Source organism: Schistocerca nitens, chromosome 1, assembly GCF_023898315.1.
Source record: "Schistocerca nitens isolate TAMUIC-IGC-003100 chromosome 1, iqSchNite1.1, whole genome shotgun sequence".
Classification (NCBI taxonomy): Eukaryota; Metazoa; Arthropoda; class Insecta; order Orthoptera; family Acrididae; genus Schistocerca; species Schistocerca nitens.
The window spans coordinates 717,713,857-717,740,124 of NC_064614.1; positions in this window are offsets into that span (position 1 = coordinate 717,713,857).

The window sequence follows — 26,268 nt, forward strand, 5'->3', positions numbered from 1 at the left end:
ACTACACACGACTCGTCATCGGGCAATGCTGACCTCCAGAGAGTGAAAATGGCTCTGAGCACTATGGGACTCAACTGCTGTGGTCATTAGTCCCCTAGAACTTAGAACTACTTAAACCTAACTAACCTAAGGACATCACAAACATCCATGCCCGAGGCAGGATTCGAACCTGCGACCGTAGCAGTCGCACGGTTCCGGACTGCGCGCCTAGAACCGCGAGACCACCGCGGCCGGCTCCAGAGAGTCCATGTCCACCAATAAAACAATGGGGGAGTTGTGCAAACTGCATTGGCATGAAAAGTTATGTCATAACTCCTGGACATCTCAGTATACCCAGAATGGAGAGCATTCTTCATAAGTGTCATCCGTGCCCAGGGCCTGTATTGTGTTAGAGCTTTTAAAAGTGCATCGGATGTCACAGAACGAAGAAAAGCAGTGGTACGGTACCAGACTCTTCGTTTAGAGGGCAACTGTTTAGATTTATATTTTCCGTGATTTACTTAAATCGCCTAAGGTGAATTTTCGGACGGTTCATTTCAAACGACATGCCAGATTTCCTTTTTCAGTGTTTCCTATTCCCAGTTAGTGCTCCTTCGCTAATGGTCTTCACAACGACGTGCCGTTAAACCCTAGTCTTACTTCCTTCTGTCACGTTTCATGAAGTTCGCAGAACACTTTATAGTGCACGTGTTATCGGTATACCTCGTGTAATTTCATAGATCTGAAAAACACTGTATGCACATGGGTGGTGATCAAGCATTCTCTCTACAGTGTTTCAGAAATCATACCGTTGCAACGTTGCGAAAGATGGAAAAAAGAAGTAGGAAAGACCTAACAATTAGGAAAAAGGGTGTATGCCGCGTTTGCTTACTCTGGAAAACAAACACAGTGTGACAAATCCTATTTTCTTCCTCCGCTGAAGTAACAAAGCAGCATTATACTCGATAAAAGCCTTCAGGTGTAGGGACGTACAGTTCCGGCGAGGAGCATTGTAGAGCCAGGACGTGTTTCCACGCATAAGACCTGTCAACTTACCGTCTCATTATACAGCGCAAGAGAGTGCCTAATTTAAATACAAAATTTTTCATGTTTTACAATCTTCATGTTTCGGCTGAATTAACCGTACTGAACAAATAAATCCAAAAGCTGGTTTCTGTGTTATATGAGTATTACTGGACTTGCCTTTTAGCGCGGGTTAGTGAAATGTTTACGAATTCCCTTACGATATATTCTTTTCTCAGAAAACCTAATTACTAATATTTCGTTACTTATCAGTTTCATGAACCTGTAACCACACTGCGCTCTACTTCATGTTCGTCTTGTATTAATGCGAAATTATATCGATCGTTTCCTGAATGAGATATCTAAATGGCTACAGCACTTCAATACAGTTACGATACAGTTAGTAGTTTTAGTTTTGAAATCCGTATATGTGAGTTTCATTAGTTTTGATAACATTATTTATGTTTACAAAATGCCGGTCAGTGCCTACACTAAACAGTCGAATCCAGACAGGAACACCATAAACGTGTATCCAAGATTTTACATCAAGTCAAGTCGATATCAGCACATAGTTTATTTGACGATAATTTAATGTAATGTTATTGGATTCAAATTATGTACGTTCGAAGCTATCAGATTCTTTCGGAATAAGTAATTAACCTCTCAGGCAATTAATTTCTGATCCATCTTTTGGCTGTACCACATAAAAATTAAAACAGATGTATGCCAAAGTGAACATTTTTATCCTTCCAGTTGTGTCCAAAAAGCCGATATGGACTCGAGTAACTATGTGGAACCAGTTTTTGTAGGGAAATTACCGATGCCAGTAAACCACAGCGCAAGTGCAGATGCCGACGAGAAAAAAGGATAGCACGAGACTACTCCGGATGATTTGTACGTTTTACAACAAGAATTACGCAAAATATATATAATACTGCCATTATTATTAACGTAGAAGTTATTAGGACTGTGCCATGTAGCAACAACTACTACGGACAAAATATGTGGTTGTATGTCCACCTTGAAGAAAAAAACTTTTCTTTAACTTTTTCTTCACACTATTTTCTTCGGATATATCACCGTCATCAAAGGATTCGTTTATTCTAAAACATCAAAAAATTAGTACCGTTGCGAAAGATTAAGGAAACGTTAACACGTTTTTATTGTTTGATTCCAGATACAGCGCTGCGTGAATAGTTTTATTACACCTTTTTTTTCTTTTGAGTCACAGCATAAATCATAACTTGGCTGTCGTTCTTAAGACATATTTTCTGTCTTTGTTATCACTGGCGTAGAGAAGGATTTTGCAGTGACATTAAGGGTTGAACTTCATACGCGAATGTTATACTATTGTATATTGTGGTAGTTTAGAGGATACAGTTTTGGTGTGTACAATGTTTTATCGTAGTCTGTGATATTCTCATACGTTCATTGGTATGAAACCACAGAAAAACATAGCACCTTGGCCGTGATTCAAAACAATTCGCCAGCTAGCTGTTTGGGTGTATTGGGAAATATATCGCAAATCGCGAGAAGTTTTTGAAAGCTGACTAGTTCTTAAAGGGGTGTTATCTTGTGTGTGTGTGTGTGTGTGTGTGTGTGTGTGTGTGTGTGTGTGTGTGTGAGTGTAAGAATCATCATCTAAATTTGGTTTACAGTGTCAGTTTTTGCAGAGTTTCGGGATGTGTAGATCAGTTTCGGTGTTATTGGGGTGCTGTTCTTATTTATTAAACTGTCCGCTAAAGCTGAATGCGTGTTGTCACTCTTCAGAGCTATCATATGCTGTGTACCTTGTCTGGAAGTTTCTGCTTGTCCGTCCTATGTACTGGGGTAGGCAATACTTGCATTTGATTTGGTATACTTCTGCGTTGCCGAATTTGTCTGGAGATACTTTGATCTTAGTCTTTGTTGTACTATGTCGTTTGTACTGAATGCTACTGCGATTATTTGCTTCTTCAATATCTTTCCGAATCTATATTCTATTTTATTGTTGTCCACTGTGTTGATTTTACTGTTTAGCTCTTCTATACTGCTCTTTGTTTCGTGTATAACATAGATTAATGAATCCGCATTTGGTTCTATTATACTGCACCCTGTGGTTCGTGGTTCAAATGGCTCTGAGCACTATGCGACTTAACTTCTGAGGTCATCAGTCACCTAGAACTTAGAACTAATTAAACCTAACTAACCTAAGGACATCACACACGTCCATGCCCGAGGCAGGATTCGAATCTGCGACCGTAGCGGTCACGCGGTTCCAGACTGAAGCGCCTTTAACCGCACGGCCACACTGGCCGGCCCTGTGGTTCATGGGGTGGGTTCCTTTTGTCATGTCCTACTTCATGAACCACGGGCAACGTATGAGTGGCCAAGTAAGTGGTCCTGAAAGTTGGGATACCACTTACTTTGGAATAAGCCTGGGCATCTCGGACACAGTCTGAGTCGTGGTCACCTTTGTGCTCAGACGGCAATGACTACCAAATCCACCGGTTAGTCCCTCAACCGTTCGGGGTGAAATTCAATGGGACCCGGGACAAGTAAGGCTAGCAACCTGCTTCCCTGGTACTTTAAATATGATGCTGGAAACAATCAGAGCAAAATGCCTCGGACCTTTGGTGGTGACAATTGACAAACCAGGGACTACTAAGATACGACTCTGCAAACGAATGGTAACGAGATGGGGAGCTATTAATATCAATGGGGGCTACACTAGGAAGAAGGTAGAGCTGGCAGAGGCTGCAAGTAAGATGGGGTTGGACGTTTTAGCTGTTAGTGACATTCGGGTAAGGGGAAGAGAGAAGAGGAAGTGGGAGAATACAAGGTCTACCTGTCAGGAGTCTAGCAAGAAAATTAGGATTGTGTCAATATATTCACATTGTGAAGGGACAGATCAAGATAAGATGTATAGTTGTTATGACACACTCAGTGAAGTAGTTGTTAGAGTAAAGGACAAGGACACTGTTCTGCTCATGGGTGATTTTAATGCCAGGATTTGAAATCGAACAGAAGGGTATGAAAACGTTATGGGTAAATTTGGAGAGGATATGGAGTCCAACAGGAACGGGAAACAACTCTTGGATTTCTGTGTCTCTATGGGTTTAGGAATCACAAACTCCTTTTTTAAACATAAGAACATTCACCGGTATACTTGGGAAGGCAGGGGAACCAGATCAGTCATTGACTATATAATAACAGATCAGGAATTCAGGAAGGCTGTGAGGGACACACGTGTATTCAGGGGATTCTTTGATGACACTGACCACTATTTAATCTGCAGTGAAATTGGTATTGTGAGGCCGAAAGTGCAGGAGGTCAGGTCCATATGTAGGAGGATGAGGGTGTAGAAATTTCAGGATAAGGAAATCACGCACAGGTACATAACAGTGATCTCAGAAAGGTACCAGTTAGTTGAATGTAGTCAATTACAGTAATTGGAAAAGGAATGGACAATGTACAGGGACACAGTACTAGAAGTGGCTAAAGAATGTCTTGGAATAGTAGTGTGTAAAGGTAGGCTGAAGCAAACAGCTTGGTGGAATGACACAGTCAAGGCAGCCTGTAAAAGGAAGAAGAAGACGTATCAAAAATGGCTACATACTAGAACTCAGGTAGACAGAGAAAGTTATGTTGAAGAAAGAAACAAAGCCAAATAGATAACTGCAGCATCCAAGAAGAAATCTTGGGAAGACTTTGGAAACAGGTTGGAGACTTTGGGTCAAGCTGCTGGAAGACCATTCTGGAGTGCAATTAACAGTCTTCGAAAGGGAGGTAAGAAGGAAATGACAAGTATTCTGGACAGGTCAGGAAAACTGCTGGTGAATTCTGTTGATGTCTTGGGCAGATGGAGGGAATATTTTGAAGAGTTGCTCAATGTTGGTGAAAATACGATCAGTAATGTTTCATATTTCGATGTACAATGGGATAGGAATGATGATGGAAATAGGATCACATTTGAGGAACTGGAAAGCGGCAGGGGTGGATGAAATTAAGTCGGAACTTATCAAATACAGTGGAATGTCCGGTCTTCAATGGTTACACAGGATAATTGAAATGGCGTGGGAGTCGGGACAGGTTCTATCAGACTGGACGAAAGCAGTAATCACACCAATCTTTAAACATGGAAACAGAAAAGATTGTAACAACTACAGAGGTATCTCTGCGTTGTAGGTAAAATATTCTCAGGTATTGTTGAACGGAAAGTGGGAGTATTAGTTGAGGACAAATTGGATGAAAATCAGTGTGGATTTGGGCCTCTTAGAGGTTGTCAGGCTCTTTAGCTTACGGCAAATAATGGAGGAGTGGAACAGGGAACTGTATCTATGCTTTACAGATCTAGAAAAGGCATATGACCGGGTTAGTAGGAGGAAGTTATTGTCTGTTCTACGAGATTATGGAATAGGAGGCAAACTTTTGCAAGCAATTAAAGGTCTTTACATAGATATACAGGCAGCAGTAAGAGTTGACGGTAAATAGAGTTCATGGTTCAGAGTAGTTTCAGGAGTAAGACAAGGCTGCAACCTGTCTCCACTGTTCATATTGTTTATGGGTCATATGTTGAAAACAATAGACTGGCTGGGTGAGATTAAGATACGTGAACATAAAATAAGCAGTCTCGCATATTCGGATGACTTAGTGGTGACGGCAGATTCGATTGAAGTTTGCAAAGTAATATTTCAGAGCTAGATCAGAAATGTAAGGACTATGGTATGAAGATTAGCATCTCCAAACCGAAAGTAATGTTAGTGGGAAAGAGATATAAACGGATCGAGTGCCAAATAGGAGGAACAAAGTTAGAACAGGTGGACGCTTTCAAGTACTTAGCATGCATATTCTCACAGGATGGCAACATAGTGAAAGGACTGGAAGCGGTGTGTAGCAAAGCTAATGCAGTGAGCGCTCAGCTACGATCTACTCTCTTCTGCAAGAAGGAAGTCAGTACCAAGACTAAGTTATCTGTGCATCATTAAATCTTTCGACCAACTCTATTGTATGGGAGCGAAAGCTGGGTGGATTCAGGTTACCTTACCAATAAGGTTGAGGTTACGGATATGAAAGCAGATTGCAGGTACTAGTAGATGGGAAGAATGGCAGGAGGTGTCCACAATGAGGAAATCAAAGAAAAATTGGGAATGAACTCTATAGATGTAGCAGTCAGGGCGAACAGGCTTAGATGGTGGGGTCATGTTACGCGCATGGGAGAAGCAAGATTACCCAAGAGACTCATGGGTTTAGCAGTAGAGGGTAGGAGGAGTCGGGGTAGACCAAAGAGAAGGTACCTGGATTCGGTTAACATCAGAAGAGGCATCAATGTTAGCACTGAATAGGGGATCATGGAGGAATTTTATAAGGGGGACTATGCTCCAGACTGAACGCTGAAAGGCATAATCAGTCTTAAATGATGAAGAAGATGATACTGCACCCTGCTTATTTCCCATTGTTGTTGAGTATTATTTACATGATACAAGAAAATGTTTGGTACAGTTTCATTGATGTGCGTTCTCCCCCCCCCCCCCCCTCCATGTGTAGCCCTACTTATGAAAATTGTTGTTGTTGAAAGCAAAATTATTTTAAAATTGTAGAGCCGCCACAACTCTCATAACTTTTTCTTTATATTACGTGTTTCGCCCGACCAGTGCGAGTATCTTCATAAATTAATTTCTGAAGATTCTCGTGTTGCTCGAGTGAAACATGTGAAACTAAGAAAAGTGTCATAGAGGGTCTACAGTTTTAATTTTTAACAGTCGCTGTTCCCCTGCAGACAAATGCCTGCTATCGCTAAAATAATTTTGTTCTGTGATGAGCCTCAGGATAGATAATATTTCATTTACTTGTGTATCTAGGATGGAATGTTGATATTCCTAATTTTCCCTATTATATCTCCTGTGTTTCTGAAGCTAATGTTGTTTGTTTATATTTATGTTTATGTTTTATGTAGAACTACCCGGTAAGAAAGATACAGTTTCTCTGAAATTAGCTACTGGCCTGGCTAGAACACTAGGATTTGGATCTTTGGAAGACTTATTAAGAGAGGAACCTTAGAGTTCTGTTGTGCCCTTCTCGCTATCTGGTTTTGTATGAGAGAGAGAGAGAGAGAGAGAGGGGGAGGGAGTCTGTGTATGTGTGTGTGTGTGTGTGTGTGTGTGTGTGTGTGGTGTGTATTTATGTGTGTTTGTGTGATGATGTACGAGGGTTGCAACTTAAATGGTGGCAACTATTTATTCAGAACCGATACAAAAGAGTTAAATGTTTGCATCTCTTACTGCTCTTGAAAGTAGTCACCAGCGTTGTGTAGAACCCGTTCTCAGATATATGGAAGACGTAGTATGCCATTAGCAGAGCCTGATGTGTTGATGGTGCGAATGGAGCGGTCTACTGCCTGTCGAATCTCTGGAACAGTTCTGAAGCGAATGTCACGAAGTAGTTCCTTCATTTTCGGAATAAAATCAAAGTCACATGGACTTAAGTCAGGGGAGTATGGTGGATCGTACAGTACGCACCAGTCCCATCGACCGAACAGAGCAGCCACAGCTTGCGTTGTTGCACCCGAGCATTGTCGTGCAAAATGATGGGTGGGTTGCGCAGAAAGTGTCGCCGCTTCTTTCGTAAAGCTGGTCACAGGTGATGCTCCTGAGCCTCAGTATGGTGAAAGCTTCGGTGATTCTTGTGTACGCCTATGTTGTTGTTATCCTAACGCATTACGTTCCTCCACGGCAGACCGTGACTACGTTGAAGGGCAGTAAGAGGTGCAAACATTTAACTCTTTTGTTTCGGTTGTGAATAAATATTTCCCACTATTTGAGTTACAACTCTCATAGAATGTCTTCAGCTTTCTTTGGTATCGGTATGTTGGGTTATTGGTTAGCGTGTTGTATTATTCTCTTCCAATATTTTTTCTGTTTATGCTTCTACTATTAACAACGAGTACCCTTTCTCCGTCTTAGTGTTGTGTGAATTATGTTGTTTCAGTTTTTCCTGCATACTTTTTATGATTTGCTTATCAGATACTTATGTATATGTATTTATGGACTGTCCGCAGCTCGTTGTCTTGATTTAGCGTTCTCGCTTCTCACGCACGGGGTTCCGGGTTCGATTCCCGCAGGGTCAGGGATTTTTCCAGCCTTGAGATGACTGGGTAGTGCTGTGTCGTCTGCATCATCATCATTCATCCCCATTACGGTCGGGGGAAGGCAATGCCAACCACGTCCAGTAGGACCTTGCCTAGTACGGCGGTGCTGGTATTGATTTCTCTAATTTCCTCATCGTGGTCATTGCGTGAGATGTGTGTGGCAGAAAGTAATATGTTGTCCGACTCTCCCTGAAAAGTGCTCACGCCGATTAAACGATCCCGTGACGATCCCGTGGATCTTCTCCATCTCTTCTGTAAGTCCAACTTCTTAGTGATCCCATATTGATAGACAATACTCAAGAATTGGTTGAATAAGCTCCTTGTAAGCCACTTTCTTAGTGGATGATGTTAATTTGCTTAATATTCTTATCGTAAATCACTTACTGGCATCTGCTCCCCCTACAGTTTTTGTTTTATGTGAGGATTCCACTTGAGGGCGCTCTGTATAAATCCTCCTAGATATTTCACAGTAGATACTGTTTGCAGCAATTTGTCGTGTGTAGTGTAGTTGTACAGCAGTGGCTTTCTTTTCCTATGTGTGCGGAGTAAGTTAGATTTATTTACATTATACGTCTACTGCCACAACCTGCATCATTCATCATTCCTTAGGAGGTCATTCCGCAAATATTTACAGTCTTCTGGCGTTGCTACTTTGTCGTAGGCAACTGCATCACTTGCTAACAGCCGAGTGCCCTAATGCTTTCTACTAGATCATTTATATATACTGTATTGTCAACAATAATGGTCCTATCACTCTTCCTTGTGGTATTCCGGAAATTACCATTACATCCGTCGATTTTGTTCTGTTAAGAGCGACGGTTTTAATTCTGTCTGCAAGAAAGACTTGAATCCGGTTGAAATCAGCTTGTTAAGCTCGTATTTTACTAAATGGCAGTGCGGGAATGTGTCGTATGCCGTCCTGGTACGCTACTCGATAAACTCTAATATTTTTCACTCTATGGCAATGTGGGATGGGAGTCCAATTCCTTCCTGAAACCAAGAAACAGGCCATAAATCTGAGCGCCTTTGTCTACGGCGCTATGAACCTCATGGAGATACAGAGCGAGCTGAATTAAGCAGGATTTATTTGCGGATCCATGTTGATTTTTACGGAGGAGATTTCGTTACCCAGAAACGTCATAACTCTTGATCATAAAACATGTTCTATAATTCTACAACAGATTGACGTCAACGATATAGGTCTATAATTGTGTGCGTCTATCCTGCAGCCCTTCACGAAGACATAAATGACCTGCGCTTTTTTCCTGTCGCTGAGTACCCCTCATTGCTCAAGCGACCTATGACAAACTACAGCTAGAAGCGGAGCAAGTTCATTCCGGTAATCTTTGTAGACTGTTACAGATATCTCACCTGGTCCTGATGCTTTCCCGTTATCCGTATGTCTTTCCGCTACTAATTGTAGTCGCGTTTCTATTCCACGATCTGTTATCTCCATACCTGCCGTTTCGACGTTCGCACGATGACTGAAAGGTAGGACTGTGTTACGAACTACCACAGTGAAAGAATTTCAGGAGGCTGAATTCAGTATTTCGCCCTTCTCGCTGTTATCTTCCGTTTCGCTTCCAGTATGGTCTGTGAGTGAATGAACGGATGCTTTCGAGCACTACAGGAATGGGACCACCAACGCTGGCATATTCGCCAACAATGGTCATCCTGGATATTGCAAACCAGAAATTCATCACTGAACACGCTATTCATGAAGAGTCATGGTTCCTGGTCACCGAACGACTCCAAAGGCAGACTTTTGTGTTATATAGTTAACTTAATGCATTGCCTGGGACGATAATCTAATTGTGCTGCTTCTAACAGCCTCCGACCAATGTTGTGTGGTGACGCAAAATGCTACAGAAAGTTCAGTTGTTGTTCCCGGGTGGCAGGAGTAGATGTGGTGTGAAGTGGTGCGTAATATGATTATCTTCGCTTTTGGTGGTCACACGTGGTCGACAGGAATCTTGATGACGAGTGGTCTTGCCTCCACGTTCCCCTGCGGTTTATTGTTGGTCGACTATCACATCCGAACTCCTAAGTGACCAAATGGAGCCCCCGAATGAGGCATGTCCACTAGCTGCTGCTAACAGTGTCATACACGAGTACGCCGCATCTGTGTCCTTCACAGTAATCATTCTACATGTAACACTGCTCACGCCCCTTGTATACACCTTCAGGCTTGGTAATAATATTATACACCAGAACTGCACTCTGTTAACTTCAACACCCGCTGACAGTGTCTAGCCGCGCGGAGTGGCCGCACGGTTCGAGGCGCCATGCACGGATTGCGCGGCCCCTCACACCGGAGGTTCGAGTCCTGCCTCGGGCATGGGTATGTGTCTATTGTTCTTAGCATAAATTCGTTTAGGTAGTGAGGAAGTCTAGGGACCGTTGACTTCAGCAATTTGGTCCTTTAGGAATTCACACAGATTTGAACATTTTGACAGTGTGTACGTGTACAAAGATACACTGACATCCGACCATGTCTCCTGGGTGCTTAACATTTTTCTCAGGCATTATTACTATCAAGTACACTATCAGATAAAGAATCTTTGTTGTCCTTCACGAACTGGTGAAATTGGATGGCGTAGTAAAACTTAAGAACATCTTCTCCATTAAATGGTATCTGACAGTATGAAGTCAAAATATCATGTATCTATTCAACAATTTTACACAAATTCCAAAGATACTTTCTTAGTGAGATATTAAAGGGCATTTCAAGCGGTTAACCGCGAGACTGCTACGGTCGCAGGTTCGAATCCTGCCTCGGGCATGGGTGTGTGTGATGTCCTTAGGTTAGTTAGGTTTAAGTAGTTCTAAGTTCTAGGGGACTTATGACCTAAGATGTTGAGTCCCATAGTGCTCAGAGCCATTTGAACCATTTTTCAAGCGGTTAGGCAAGCACTAGTGTTACGCGTAGCGAGCTGTTGTTAAATAATAAGTACTATGTTCTTCAAATTTTCCAGGACATGCAAGGTAATTAACTGCGGAAGGGCAATAATGGTGAATTACCTCTTAACAGAATATTCGGTGTAACTTTCAATGTTATGGCAATGTATAGAATTGCCAAAATGTGTTGTGTTAATTAGCGAATCAAATTCAAAATAGTTACGAACCCGAAACTGCTATTCCGGTGGCGGTGGCCGAGCCGTTCTAGGCGCTTCAGTCTGAAACCGCGCTACTGCTACGGTCGCAGTTTTGAATCCTGCCTCGGGCATGGATGTGTGTGGTGTCGTTAGGTTTAAGTAGTTCTACGTTCTAGGGGATTTTTGACCTCAGATGTTAAGTCCCATAGTGCTCAGAGCCATTTTGAACCGAAACTGCTATAGTATATCCCGAAGACACAAAATAACAATCATGTGTGCGAAATCATGGAATTTACACAATTATTTGTAGGATAGTCATATGAAAACGAGATAGCCGGAAAAAGTAAGTAAACTGTTATTTAAATGTATTCAATTGTTAACACATGTAAACCACTGGTGGAGAAGACGATCAGTGCCTTCCTGGAAAAATTGTTGCGGTTGCCTGAAGAACCGTAACTGTACCCAGCGTGCACCTCTTGGTTCGAAGCAAATCGACGGCCACGGAAACACGGAAGTCGTATGGCGAGAAGACGTCGGGACTGTGTGGTGGAGCGTAAGGGCTCTCCAGCGAAACTGCTACGCCGTGACTCGAAACAACTTTGGCGACACGGTTTTGAAGGATAGTCGAAACTAGCTTGATGACATAGGTTCCGGCCCACATGTTGCCAAGTTGTTGCGAATGCCATGCAACAGTTTCTCTGGGAAGCCGTTACACATCCTCTGTACGGTCTCCATCCTCAACCCACACGATTCCCGTAATTTTGGTGCCCTGAAGAGAGACGTTTGTGACCATCGATTTAATTCGGACGAAGAGGTTCAGTCCTAAGTACAATTGCGGTTCCTTAGGCAACCGCAAACATTTTTACATGGAGGCAAAAAGATTTTGTCTCACAGTGGGATATATGTATTAACAGTTGCGGCGATTACCATTGTAATAATAAACAGTTTACATACTTATGAACGGTGGGCTCCATGTGGTTCCCAAGTTGTGCAGCGACCGTAAACCATAAAATTACCAAGTAAGCAGCAACCAATCGCAATATTATGTTTAATTTATTCACTTTTGCAAATCGATTTCAACTGATTAACAGCCTTCATACAGCCTTCATCGGTGCTACAAATACAAGAATAAAAATAAAAATAATTAATAACAGTGACCAAATGAATAAATGTACATAAAGCAACGTAAAACCAATTAAATATATATAGAGGCATTAAACCATTTAAAATGCACATACAAATTTACCTTTCAACGAATATGTGCCCTGAGTAGTAAAACTGTCTTAAACAGAGGTCAAACATAAAGTGATACATCGAGAATTGTCCATGACAACGAGAAACTCGTAGGGGCTCTTACGGTGTGCTCGTATATCATGAGACATAAATCCAAACCATATGGTGGCCTCACTTGAAATTGATTTGCAAAAGTGAATAAACAAAACATGATTTTGCGACTGGTTGCTGCTTATTTCGTGATTTTAAGTTTGCTTACTTTTCTCATCTACCTCGTTGGAACGGCATAATCGATGCCATTATCCTGCTATGCACGCAGTGTTTCTATGTTATTACTACAAATTCAGTTTTCGCCTGATTAAGTGATCGTGCTCTGGCGCTTCAACTCCGACGGAATACCATGGATCAAACATCAACAGGCCTGTGAAATAATTATGGGCCAATGTGTATATTTTAATGGATATTATGAAAGTCCTAGATCTCCGTTTCCTTTCCTACCCTTCCCTGAAGCATGTGGTCAAGTACTAGCGGCTTCGAATATGATAGCAGACGAACCAGGGAGGTGTAGTGGAAATCGGAGGCTTGTATCAATTTCTGTCTAGGGATGGCAAAGAAAAGGAACAGGGTGGTCAAGCCAAAGATGAGCAAAGCTAACGGTTCATCGTGCAGACATTGGTCAGCGGCACAGGCTCTGTTCCCATCATCGCTCGTGCTACACTGAGAGTGGTCCTCGGAGCCGCTAATGAGGAGAGTGCAAGATGAATATTAAGGAACGAGGTGTTCCCTCAGAATGCCTGGGAAAGACGATTGGACAAACGTATGAGAATGAATTATTTAGTAGCTTAGCCTAGTTATTTCTTCTTTCGCTGGTCTATTACCGACGAGCAAATTATCGATTTTTGTCAGCTAGGGTATTTGCCGACTGTCACAATGTGCCTTCCCTTAGGCGCGACAACGTGCTTCTCTTTTTTTTACAGTTTCAATATTTGTCCTCCATATATTCGTAAGGTTGCTCAGCTCTTTAATTGTCTAGTAGGCAAGTGATTCAGGTTTATCGCATGAGGAATTCTGAGGGCGTTTTGTCCAGATTCTAAGAATTTTTCCTTTGTGCGTCACAGTGAGTGCAGTTGTGCCTCACACAGCTGCACATATGTCGTCGTAACCTTCAAACAGTTAATAAATTTACTCGTGTGGTTTACGCCGCTTCACAGAAAATACTTAGTCACAATCTTGGTCCCTTTCTTTGTGTAACGGCTTTGCATTCTGTCGCTTCCACGTAGTGGAAAGCTGATGCAGAATCGACAGCATTTCCCTTGTCTGAGTCAAAACATAATGCTACCCCCAAGAGTCAGTGATAATTCTTTGCCGTATCTGATAAATTTAACGAGAGTAAAATGTGTTTAGTGACTTTTGTCTCTAAATCAACCGACTTGTAATCGAAGTGCTTGGATAATTCTCGATTTCACCTGCTCAGCATTTCGGGAAATCAATAATCTATAATACTTCCATCCCTCATGTGTAATGATCTCCGAATCTCAAGCCATAATCAAACCAGTGATTTCCGAAGCACTGCAAGAGTGCAACCACCACTGTCTAGTCCTGTTCGTGCCTCAGCAATTGTCTTTTTAATATTTGTCATTAATTAACATTCTCAGGTTTCTTTTCTTTCAGTTTTCGGTACAAAAATGCATGTGAACGTACGTTAGCCAGTGCGGTTTGAAACCACACGCTGTCGAGGATTTACTATCCTTTCGCCGCTCAGGATGGTGTCGGAGTAAAGGAACATGTTTAATTATTATAAACTGAAACAGCGTAAGAAGTATGCAGGCAAATTGCGAGCCACCAAAGAGTTGCTGCTTATTACCTTTGATTTTCCACTTTAAAAATAAATGGCGTTATCATGAAAAAAATCATATCTCCTTCCCGTCTAATCATTTGAACCTCAATGCTTCAAAGAAAACCATTTGATCATTTGTGAATAAACAGGAGAAGTAGAGGTCATGTGCTGGCCAAGCACCAGATATTGGCACTGACTGCACACCATATAAAATCAAACGGCAGGCACTATTTCAACTAAACTAGTACGTCCCTTTCTCTGACACCCCCTCCCCTTCCCCACCCCCACCAGATTCCTATTGCGTTAACAGTATGCCTTGGCTTATTTTCCTCTAAAAACAGATAAGCATTCAAGTCAAAGAAGAGTGCGTCAGTGACAAAGACTGGTGGCTACGATCTTCACAAGGCAGGCCACGTAAATTTTTAAATAAGGAAATCAAAGTAATATAACCAGTAGCCTGCGACGATACCTCCCACCATTTTAAAATAAGTGCGAGTGTGTTACAAGATGAATCCTATCATACGGAAATAAGCAAATGTCTTGATCAGTGAAGCGCTCTACTTCAATTGTTAGCAAAATCTCTGGACGTCTTGAAAGAAATTTCATTACACACATATCGCTTGTCAATAGACAGCGTCATTGCCCACTCCATTTTCAGAGCTATTACCAGCCTCTAGTCCAGGCCAGGCAAGAGAATGCATCCCCTCTCGTGTATGCGCTCTCAGTGTTAGGGAAGATGGTAGCGCAATCGAGGCGTCGTTACAAATTCAATTAAGACGGCTGGGAGCTCTTAGCGTGCTAGCGGCCGGACGGCCGGCGCAGCCTCCCGGCCGTGTTAAATATTGACCAGCGTCCCAGGCCGCGCCCGCTGAACACGGCCGAGCTCTCCGGAAAGCTGTGTACGACGCCCGCCCGAGGTTGCGACTGGACACTCGCGCCGCTAATGGGGAACATTCCTGGTCCGTCTAACACGAACTCGTTTTGTCTCACTGTTCTAAAACAGCTCCTCACCGCCCGGGATGGTATGCGGCATGTATAGCTGTAATGCGGCATGTATGTGGCATGTATAGCTGTAATCACTGTAAGTCTACCTTCATATAGGTAAGTTGAGGGACGAAGGTTGTTCAGCTGTCAAGTATAAAAGGTCAAACCAAAACACCTTCAACTGTCCTGATTTCTAGTTTTATTTAATTTTTCCTACCAGTTACAGCGTTACATTACGCTATCTTCGGGTCACTGTGTACAGACAACAACGGCGTAAAATTTTTAAAAAATCGAGTTATATACAGTGGTAATATGTAGTAAATACATAACAAATACCAAACTGTACAGGGAGTGATATCAAAGTTAAAGATAAATTAAGGAATAAAATGAAAGAACATTGCCGGCGGTGGTGGCCGAGGGGTTCTAGGCGCTTCAGTCCGAAACCGCGAGACTGCTACAGTCGCAGGTTCGAATCCTGCCTCGGCATGCATGTGTGTGATGTCCTTAGGTTAGTTAGGTTTAAGTAGTTCTAAGTTCTAGGGGACTGATGATCTTAGATGTTAAGTCCCATAGTGCTCAGAGCCATTTGAACCATTTTGAAAGAACATTTGTACAGTCTACGAATACAAACCAGGGAACAAAATATGTATGCCACATTATAGTAAAAGGAATATTTACTATTTTGTCCGTATTCAGCAACTGCACTCTTGTAAAACGAAATAATAAGCAACTAGTTTTATGGCAGAAAATGGATTTCTTGACCATTTTTGGGTAATTAGTGTCTTTCTTCAGAAGGCTATGGCTGTCGCAGTATTTGTGAGGGTTAATATAAAGTGTATAAAGCCCAATGTCACGGTCCTAAAAAATATTTGCAGGACCAATAAGTAATATATTTTTTTCAGGACCATGGCATTGTTCCGTAAGAGCACGGGCAGCAGTACTTCTACCCATCTCGCTCTGTCTGCCACGACCAGCAGCCACAATGGCGGTGAAATGCCTGAAGATAGTATGAGAAAAAGACCAAAATAGGTTGCTAACAAACAAAAAAAAAACTGAAAACGCGATCAAAACTGTTTTCATTTGATTTTTAGCATTTTATTCCGACCGTTTTGCTCCAATTACAGAATACTTTCTAAAATTTTAAATTACGTAATTTGTTAGCTACTTCGTGATTGGCTGCTTCATTTTAATAATCAGTAAGATACTAGGCTATGATTGAGTCTTTAGTTTGAAATAGAAGGGGTAAGGGGATAGAGGTGGGCGCGATAACATCATGCCAACCCTGCCTCTGCAATCGGATCTTCTGAATTTTGTTTTTCAAGGGGGCAAGAAATCTCAGGTTGATCTCAAATTCGCATTGAATACCTACTCAGTACTTCGCAGATATTGCCTGGAGCAACTGACTGAGCGCAAGCCTCTATTAGAGCTCCAATTTCTCTGACCTCCTCTTTGTTGTCATTTTATCAGACGTAAATAGGAAGGTAATACATATTGTCTGACTTTTAGTGGAATGTAAGCTCTCGGAATTTCGACAGTAAATCCCCCTGACATGTACGATGTCGCTTCCATTGGAGTTTTTTCAGTGTCTGAAAAAGTTTCAATATTGCAGGTACTTATCGGGAGGTAAAGATCACGTCACAGATTAAAGACGAGCAGTGTACGTTAATCTGTTCCACCCACTTCATCCTTTGCCTTCGCTCTTTCCAGTTATTGTGATACGTACGATATCGAACTCTTTCTGTATATAAATTGCTGTCGAGATGTAACTGTTGAGCTTTATTGGAAAAATATTGTTTGTGCCTTATTATTTTTGATGCTGTAGCGTTTCGCGAACAAGAATTGTACTGTTCGTGTCCTTCAAAAATGAACTACGTTTCCTGTGGGCGGGCCATTCCACTCGTATACTGTGACGCACCAGAACAGCGCCATCAGAAAAATTTCAACACTTAGTCTCTTCTGACAATGGGCGACGCTATTGCGCTACGGTCTTACAGCCGGACGACACGTGTAACTTACTTTCTAAAGGCCTTACCTGCATATGCTTAACAAATCTTCATGGCCTCTGCCTAATTTACATTTTAGTACACCTAATTTCGTTGCATTTCAGTGTCTAAACACTTTTGCTTTAAACGTTGAAACTGACTTCTTCGCTGTCTAGTCCTATCAGTCGGGTCCCTGCAATATTTGCCGAGCGAGGTAACTGTGTGGTTAGCACACTGGAGTCGCATTCGAGATGACAACGGTTCAAATTCTTTTCCGTCCATTCTGATTTAGGTTTTGCGTGATTCCCCGAAACTGCTCCAGGCTAATGCCGGCATGCTTTCTTTGAAACGGGCGCGGCCGAAATTCTTCACCGTCCTTTCGTATTCCCAGCTTGTGCTTCGTTTCTAGTCACCACGCTGTCGACGGTACGTTAAATCTAATCTTCCATCCTTCTTCCGTCCTAAATATTTTATTGGTTCAAATGGCTCTGAGCACTATGGGACTCAACTGCTGAGGTCATTAGTCCCCTAGAACTTAGAACTAGTTAAACCTAACTAACCTAAGGACATCACAAACATCCATGCCCGAGGCAGGATTCCAACCTGCGACCGTAGCGGTCTTGCGGTTCCAGACTGCAGCGCCTTTAACCGCACGGCCACTTCGGCCGGCTAAATATTTTATTATTTGGTCACGCAATAACGACACACTTCTGCTTGACATGTGCGCCACAAAATTGCGAAATTCTAGACCATCTAAAATTACACTACTGGCCATTAAAATTGCTGCAGCAAGAAGAAATACAGATGATAAACGGGTATTCATTTGACATATATATTATACTAGAACTGACATGTGATTACATTTTCACGCAATTTGGGTGCATATGTCCTGAGAAATCAGTACAAAGGAAAACCACCTCCGGTCGTAATAACGGCCTTGATACGGCTGGGCATTGAGTCAAACAGAGATTGGATGGCGTGTACGGGTACAGCTGCCCATGCGGCTTCAAAACGATACCACAGTTCATCAAGAATAGTGACTGGCGTATTGTGACGAGCCACCATTGACCAGACGTTTTCAGTTGGTGAGAGATATGGAGGATGTGCTGGCCAGGGCAGCAGTCGAACATTTTCTGTATCCAGAAAGGCCAGTACAGGACCTGCAACATGCGGTCGTGCATTAACCTGCTGAAACGTAGGGTTTCGCAGGGATCGAATGAAGGGTAGAGCCACGGGTAGTAACACATCTGAAATGTAACGTTCATTGTTCAAAGTGCTGTCAATGCGGACCCCATACCATCACACCGGGTGAAACGCCAGTATGGCGACGAGGAATACACGCTTCCAATGTGCATTCACCACGATCTCACCAAACACGGATGCGACCATCATGATGCTGTAAACAGAACCTGGATTCATCCGAAAAAATGACGTTTTGCCATTCGTGCACCCAGGTTCGTCGTTGAGTACACCATCGCAGGCGCTGCTCTCTGTGAAGCAGCGTCAAGGGTAATCGCAGCCATGGTCTCCGAGTTGATAGTCCATGCTGCTGCAAACGTCGTCGAACTGTTCGTGCAGATGGTTGTTGTCTTGCAAACGTGCCCATCTGTTGACTCAGGGATCGAGACCTGGCTGCACGATCCGTGAGAGCCATGCGGATAAGATGCCTGTCATCTCGACTGCTAGTGATACGAGGCCGTTGGGATGCAGAACGGCGTTCCGTATTACCCTCCTGAACACACCGATTCCATATTCTTCTAACAGTCATTGGACCTTGACCAACGCGTGCAGAAATGTCGCGATTCGATAAACCGCAATCGCGATAGGCTACATTCAGACCTTTATCAAATTCGGAAACGTGATGGTACGCATTTCTCCTCCATACACGAGACATCACAACAACGTTTCACCAGGCAACGCCTGTCAACTGCTGTTTGTGTATGAGAAATCGGTTGGAAACTTTCCTCATGTCAGCACGTTGTAGGTGACGCCACCGGCACCAAACTTGTGTTAATGCTCTGAAAAGCTAATCATGATGCAAAGCATTTCTCTTCCTTACACGAGGCATCACAACAACGTTTCACTAGGCATCGCCGGTCAACTGCTGTTTTTGTATGAGAAATCGGTTGGAAACTTTCCTCGTGTCAGCACGTTGTAGGTGTCGCCACCGGCGCCGACCTTGTGTGAATGCTCTGAAAAGCTAATCATTTGCATATCACAGCATATTCTTCCTGTCGGTTAAATTTCGCGTCTGTAGCACGTCATCTTAGTGGTGTAGCAATTTTAGTGGCCAGTAGTGTTATTGAGGTACGTGTTTCAACAAACATTTACTTGGATATGGTAGAGATGAAGCTAGAACATGATACGAATTCCACGAATTACTAATACGGAGAATGGAACACCTCCATCAGCAGTGTCGTCACGTATCGATTGCGGTCGAATGTCTGTCTCCTTTTCCCTGCGGTCGCCGGCTGCGGTCTAGCGACGCATCTTCCAGTTAGAAATGTTTGTGAGGCGCGAGTGTGGCGGAATGGACTGTCACCAGGGACGAAAAGGAAGGCTGTCGACTGGAACAAACGTGTGTTTTTGCGCACCGGCGGTCGATGTCTTGACTGGTTCTCTCTGAGGAATGGTTTTGATTATGATTAGCTGTTCTGCGCTCGCTGATAGAGCACCTCTTTCCTGCTATTGAGCAGTATTTTAGGATCTAATTTGGCGGCGTTAGCGAACTCTGTTTTACTGACCTGCCCTACGTGATTCTTCCCCGATTTGTGAATTTACGCTCTCTGGGGGAGTTTGTATCCGCCGTTAGTGTGGTTCGTATCGCTTAGAGAAACTTTTTAACGCGGTTAATTGTTCGCTGAGCCCCCTGTGTTCTTTGATTTAGTGATTTAGTTTTGATTCCCGCGTATTACCACTGTGGTGAATGTTTTTACTGTTTGGTTTTAAGATACATTCAGTAGTCGATTATTTTCACCGTGGCTGACCTTCTACCTTAACAGTGTTTCTCCTTGCCAAATGATAACCAACATTATTACTGTTGTAAGCTGTCTACAAAATATTGTCTGTTTGTGAGAAAACTGAATACATCGATTTCGAAATTTTTCTCCTCATGTAAAGTTTGCTTTACGTATCGTATTCAATTGCTGAGCAAAACTGACTGTTCGTTGGTCCTGTGTTGCACATCTGAGCAAGTCGTTGTTCTGTTGTTCTTTCCTGTCGGGTATTGTCACGAATGTGACAAGTTAAATTCCGGTAGTTTTTCTGTACGTCTTTTCCTAACGAGATCAAACATTCATGAAATTCGAGAAATTTTGTATTTCAACATTTTTCAATCTGGTCGCATTTTGCTACTGTCACGACTGTGTGTTGTCGAAGTTTTCAGTTGTCAGAATGCACTCTGTAGTCAGAAGGACACATACTTAATCATAACTCTCAAGTCGCTAGAACTGCTTTCAACGTATTTAAGTTAAGGTAATAGAAGAAAATTGCTTGTTCATATCATTCAAAACGGATAGTAGGAGAAGACGAGTGTACCACGAAGTTGAAAAATGTTGAAAACTCATCTCGGGAAGGCATCGTTCGCCAGTCGATGTATCCAGAAAAGTGTAATGGATTCCCTACCTGCATCTGAAAGTAGTAAAATGCTTTGAATTCAGACTGTCACTTATTTACCTAGTACTTTTGCTCCAGTGCTCAGTATAACGGTGCGCGGGTTGTTCACTGCCTTGTGCGTTGGTGGATTTTTCTGCAAGAAAATAATAACCTAAGCTGACTGCATGAAAATGTTTGTAACCTAAATGTAAGCGTTCTATATCCACAAAACGTCTTTGGTTTGCTGCCAAGGATCTTCACGGTTTCTACTGCGAAAGAAACTTCAAAATGGTTGAAATGGCTCTGAGCACTATGGGACTTAAGGAATGGTTCAAATGGCTCTGCGCACTATGGGACTTAATATCTGAAGTCATCAGTCCCCTAGAGCATAGAACTACTTAAACCTAACTAACCTAAGGACATCACACACACCCATGCCCGAGGCAGGATGCGAACCTGCGACCGTAGCGGTCGCGCGGTTCCAGAATGTAGCGCCTAGAACCACTCGGTCACAGTGGCCGGTTGGGATTTAACATCTGAGGTCATCAGTCCCCTAGAACTTAGAACTACTTAAACCTAACTAACCTAAGGACATCACACACATCCATGGCCGAGGCAGGATTCGAACCTGCGACCGTAGCGGCCACACGGTTCCAGACTGAAGCGCCTAGAACCGCACGACCACTAGCCGCCGGCCGAAAGAAACTGTTCTCGCGATAAGTCATCGAAATGCCATGAATAGATACAAATACAATGTAACTATGTAGGCTTTTCTGGCGTATTAAGATATCAAATTCTTGTCAAGTCTTCCTCCGGATCAAACTGTCATCTGCATACAATGTTTCCTTGGACCACCTGGGCGCCGTCATCAATTGAGAAATAGTTGAGCCACTGTCACCGATAACTGATTCAAACCGTGAAGGCCGGAACCTTTGTTTGCAGCGAAAAAAGGAAAGCGCGTGCGCTGAGGTAATGGGCAAGGGCTCAAATCGTTGCCGCTGTCCTCTGCCGCAAGAAAAGTGGCAGCGCCTCCAGTGGTGAATACTGTCGAAAAACGATATATCGCTAAATTTTTACTCAGAGCCGGCCGATTCAGATGCCGTTATTTCTTCATATCTGGTAAACAGGCTTCCAAGTTTCACGTTGCGTGTATCCATTATCATAGTAATGATACTATCTGTTAGTGTAATTTATACAGATTATTTTAAAACACAGTCCCAGTAACGCGAGGCGTTTGCAACCACTTGTGTCTCATTGTATGCCATCCTATGTCCGTCTGTAAGAAAGCAGATTTGTCATGTTGTAATAACCGCATATGGCGATGATGTCCAACACATCTGTCACTGACGGTACGAATAGCGTGGTCAAGGTATATTTTACCACACTCGCTTGATATTTAGTAAACGCCAGGCTTCCTCAACCCTAAATCGTACTCAACGGAGCCAAGAAGTGTTCTGGCGAACGGAATCGACATTGACTTCATGTTTCTTCGAAACCCGTTCTATCCTGGTAGACACGTTTCCAGTATATGAAAGAAAAGTCATGGAACTAAAGGTTTCTTCAACTGATTTAGGTAATGGTTCAAACTAAAAAGCACGTCGAATGTGTTTGTCTGTATATCCGTTATCATTAAACATGTGCTTAAGGTGTTCAAGCTCTTGTGGTAAATCCTCAGCATCCGAGGTACCACATGCTCTTTATACCAAGCGCCGTAGGACTCCCACACGTTGAATCGGTGGGTGACAGGTGGTAGCATGTAAACACTTGTCAGTATGTGTCGAGTTTGTAGAAACTCTGTGTTCAAGGGTTCCGTCACCTTTTTTATGAGCCAGTACATCCAAAAAGAGTAACGTCCCCTCCATTTCCATTTACATTGTGAATTTGATGTTAGGATGAAGACAATTAAAAAGGTTCAATAATCGGTGCAATGTATCTACTCCATCTGGTCAAACAAGCAACATATCGTCCACATACCTCAAAAAACAAGTAGGTTTAAAAAAAAGTCTTCAGGTTCGTGTCCTCAAAGTCCTCCGTAGAAAGTCTTGCGGCAATGGGGGATAAACGACTCTCCATAACCATACTATCAGTCTGTTCAAAATATTTGGTTCAAAAAAATGGTTCAAATGGCTCTGAGCACTATGGGACTTAACATCTATGGCCATCAGTCCCCTAGAACTTAAAACTACTTAAACCTAACTAACCTAAGGACGTCACACAACACCCAGTCACCACGAGGCAGAGAAAATCAAAATATTTGTCACTGAATACAAAATAAGTGGATGTCAGTACATGACAGCAGAGTTTCGTCATTTCCATATCTAGTTTTTCATTAATTAAAATGAATGACTCTTCAAGAGGGTCCAGACTAAAAAGAGGCACCACATACAAATCGACAAGTAAATCAGAGGCACAAGACGAGGCGACTTTAAACGCTGAATAAAATCCATGGACTTGGAAATACTGTGCTCATAGCTAACCACGTGAGTACTGAGGATCGATGCTAAATGTTTTGCCAGGTTGTAAGTCGCCACACCCAAATTACTAACGGTTGGGCGTAACGTGACCCCATCTTCATGGAACTTCAGCAATCCGTACAATCTAGATGGAACGGCAGCATGAGCACGAAGTTTCTTAATAATGTCCTCAGATAGTGCGCTCTTCTCCAGAAGTAAAGTCGTTGTCCGTTTTATGCGACCCGTGCGGTCCTGGACCCTTAAGAAATCATGCATCTTATTCATGTAATCGGCATTGGAGGATAGCGTCGTCTATGTCTCCTGGTAAAATGAATTATTCAGGGTCCTCTCTAATAAACCCAATACCTGTCCACTCAGCCGAGGATAAGTTACTCTGTGGAGGCTGAGCCAGACGCAAAAGGTGGCAAACCTCCTCTCTAATCTCTTCCGCTCGTTAATTCGGAATACGTGACGCTGTTTGCTCAGCAGAAGAAATGAATTCCGTGGTGGGAACACTTATAGGCGTGGGTGCAGAGTTTAAATCTTTTTCCAATACTGAAACCGTGGTATATCAAGTTCTTTGATTGCATGGTTTATCATAGTCCGCTGGCAAGTGTCATTTCCGCGTATCAAGTATTGACGACAAAGACGTTGAAATTTAGGGAACTGTCTACCAGCAGCACCCCTACACAAGCAGTCTGATAATGTTTGTGTTCATCACAGATTGTGATTTGTTGTTAGGTGTGTTGCTCTCCACGACCAATAATGGTTCAGGATATTACGTTATTTTGTTTAGATGGTTGTTCTACGTTCACTGCGCGGATTGGTTTCACTGATTAAACCTAACTGGGTGATTATGTGTTCTTTGTTAACTTACAGAGTTGTTGTATTCGTTCATCAGGGTTCAGTTTTAGTGTGTGTAGCTGTTTACTCGTTGTTTCAACAGCGTTATTAAGGTAATCATACGTTCTGTCAGTTGTGAAACTGTTGCGCTCGGTTCAGTGGTATTTATTTCAGCAAGCAGCTCTTGTCAAGGCTGTGTAACTTTATCTGTAGCTTCGTAACAATAGATTGTAACACAGCTCTAATCTCGAGCCGGATTTCTACAGAAAGGTTTTGCTGTTTTTTCCTCAAGGTTCCAATATTTCGCAGTTATAATATCATTTGCATCTTGTTCTGCGTTTTGTTCTAGAGTTTTATTCATCTTTAGTAGCAACACTAGAGTTGAATTACTGATCCCCACATTCCTGTTTACTGGATTTTTCAGTAACTAAAGTTGGCTCGGAAATAAACGGAAGCAAAACCCTAATCGACTGTCTCAGTAAGCTGTTACAAAATTTCACATATCTGAGGCAATTTGCCACCTGACGATACATCTTCTCAAATTACCCGTTTGTTGTTGGATATCTGTTGTGTTGCATTCCATTACAAAGAAATCATCTGAGCTGTATAATCATTTGCATTATGCGAAACCTCAAATACATCGTTTTTTTGGAACGACTCTTGTGCTTCTGCTTCATTAATAATTGCGTCATTCTTCGTGATGAGGTTTGCGATCTCGTAGCACGTCGAAATACTGTGTGACTAGCCATAATGTTGAAATGTAAAATCTGAAACACTAAACAAAATTTCTATTTGTTGATAAATAAATGAAAGTAATAAATTCCCTTGCGAAACATAAATATCTGCGAAAACTCTATGTAACACTAAAATGTTTCACACAATGCTACACTACTTTGTGCCTACGCAAAAAAGATCTTCACACACAATATTTTCACAGAAAAGGAACAAAAAATTCTCACAAAATCACACTCAAAGAAGGCAATGAAATTACAATATCTGAAAGAGAAAATAGAAATGTTAGCACATGTATGTGTAGCGCTGATTTGCAACCTGTGTTGCAATCTAACTACAAAATAACAGAAAATTTGAAACGTCCCCTTACAAAAATTATAAATGACTGTGCTTAAACTGACACACAATATTTTTAGCGCAACGCAGTCTGACTTTTAACAATTCCTACAAAAGATTGACCATGACTAGCAATAACCTATATCTTTCATGAATCACTTACCTCCCAAAAATCTTCGTTACTCAAACTACTGAAATACAGCGAGCGCCAATACTGCCAGCTAAATAAAAGATTCTAACTACTGTAGGCACTAACTACTGATAGGCATAGTTAGCAAACGAAAGATTTTGATAAAGAACAAACAATGTTTTTCGTTTAACAGTGTTCAAAAGTCATAATATATATCAGTTCATGACATCCAGTCTTACAAATTTACTGTCTAAAATGGACACACGTCCATATCATCTGCTCTCAAAACTCCGCCATCTCTCTCACTACATCCACGACTGCTGGTGGCTCACCTCCAACTGCGCAACGCTACGCGCTATTAACAGCCAACTGCCCAACACTACAATAGCAAATTCTAACAATGCCACCCAGCCACAGACTGCACAAAGCACAGTCAGTGATATTCATATAGAGCGCTACATGGTGTTACCAACATAAAAACGTAAACAGCCTACATATGTAGCCCCCATGCTCCCCAAAAAATTTTACAATTTGTTTTGGGCTGTGGCCAATGCAGATTTGAAAAAATTTTATAATTACAATAACAAATATACCCAATGCACACACTTATTGATACAATGTTGGTCAAAAGCTAAAATTTTCTCACAGTCTATAAAGACAGTCCTGACCATTCATCACAGTAAAATTGCAGTCTTTTTTTCTCTCAAATTCTGAGCAATAAATGAAAATGCACACCGAAGTAGTGGATTTCCATGCAGTCTTGAAAAAGTAGTGTTGTCCTTGCAACGGAAAGACAGTGCTGACTCTCGACATGCAGACAGGTAACGTCCACAACAGTGCAAACCCACAGCAGCGTCAGTCGAAGTTGAGGAATATTGGTAGGTAGGTCATCACAGAGCAGACCCACTGTAGTCCTGGTAG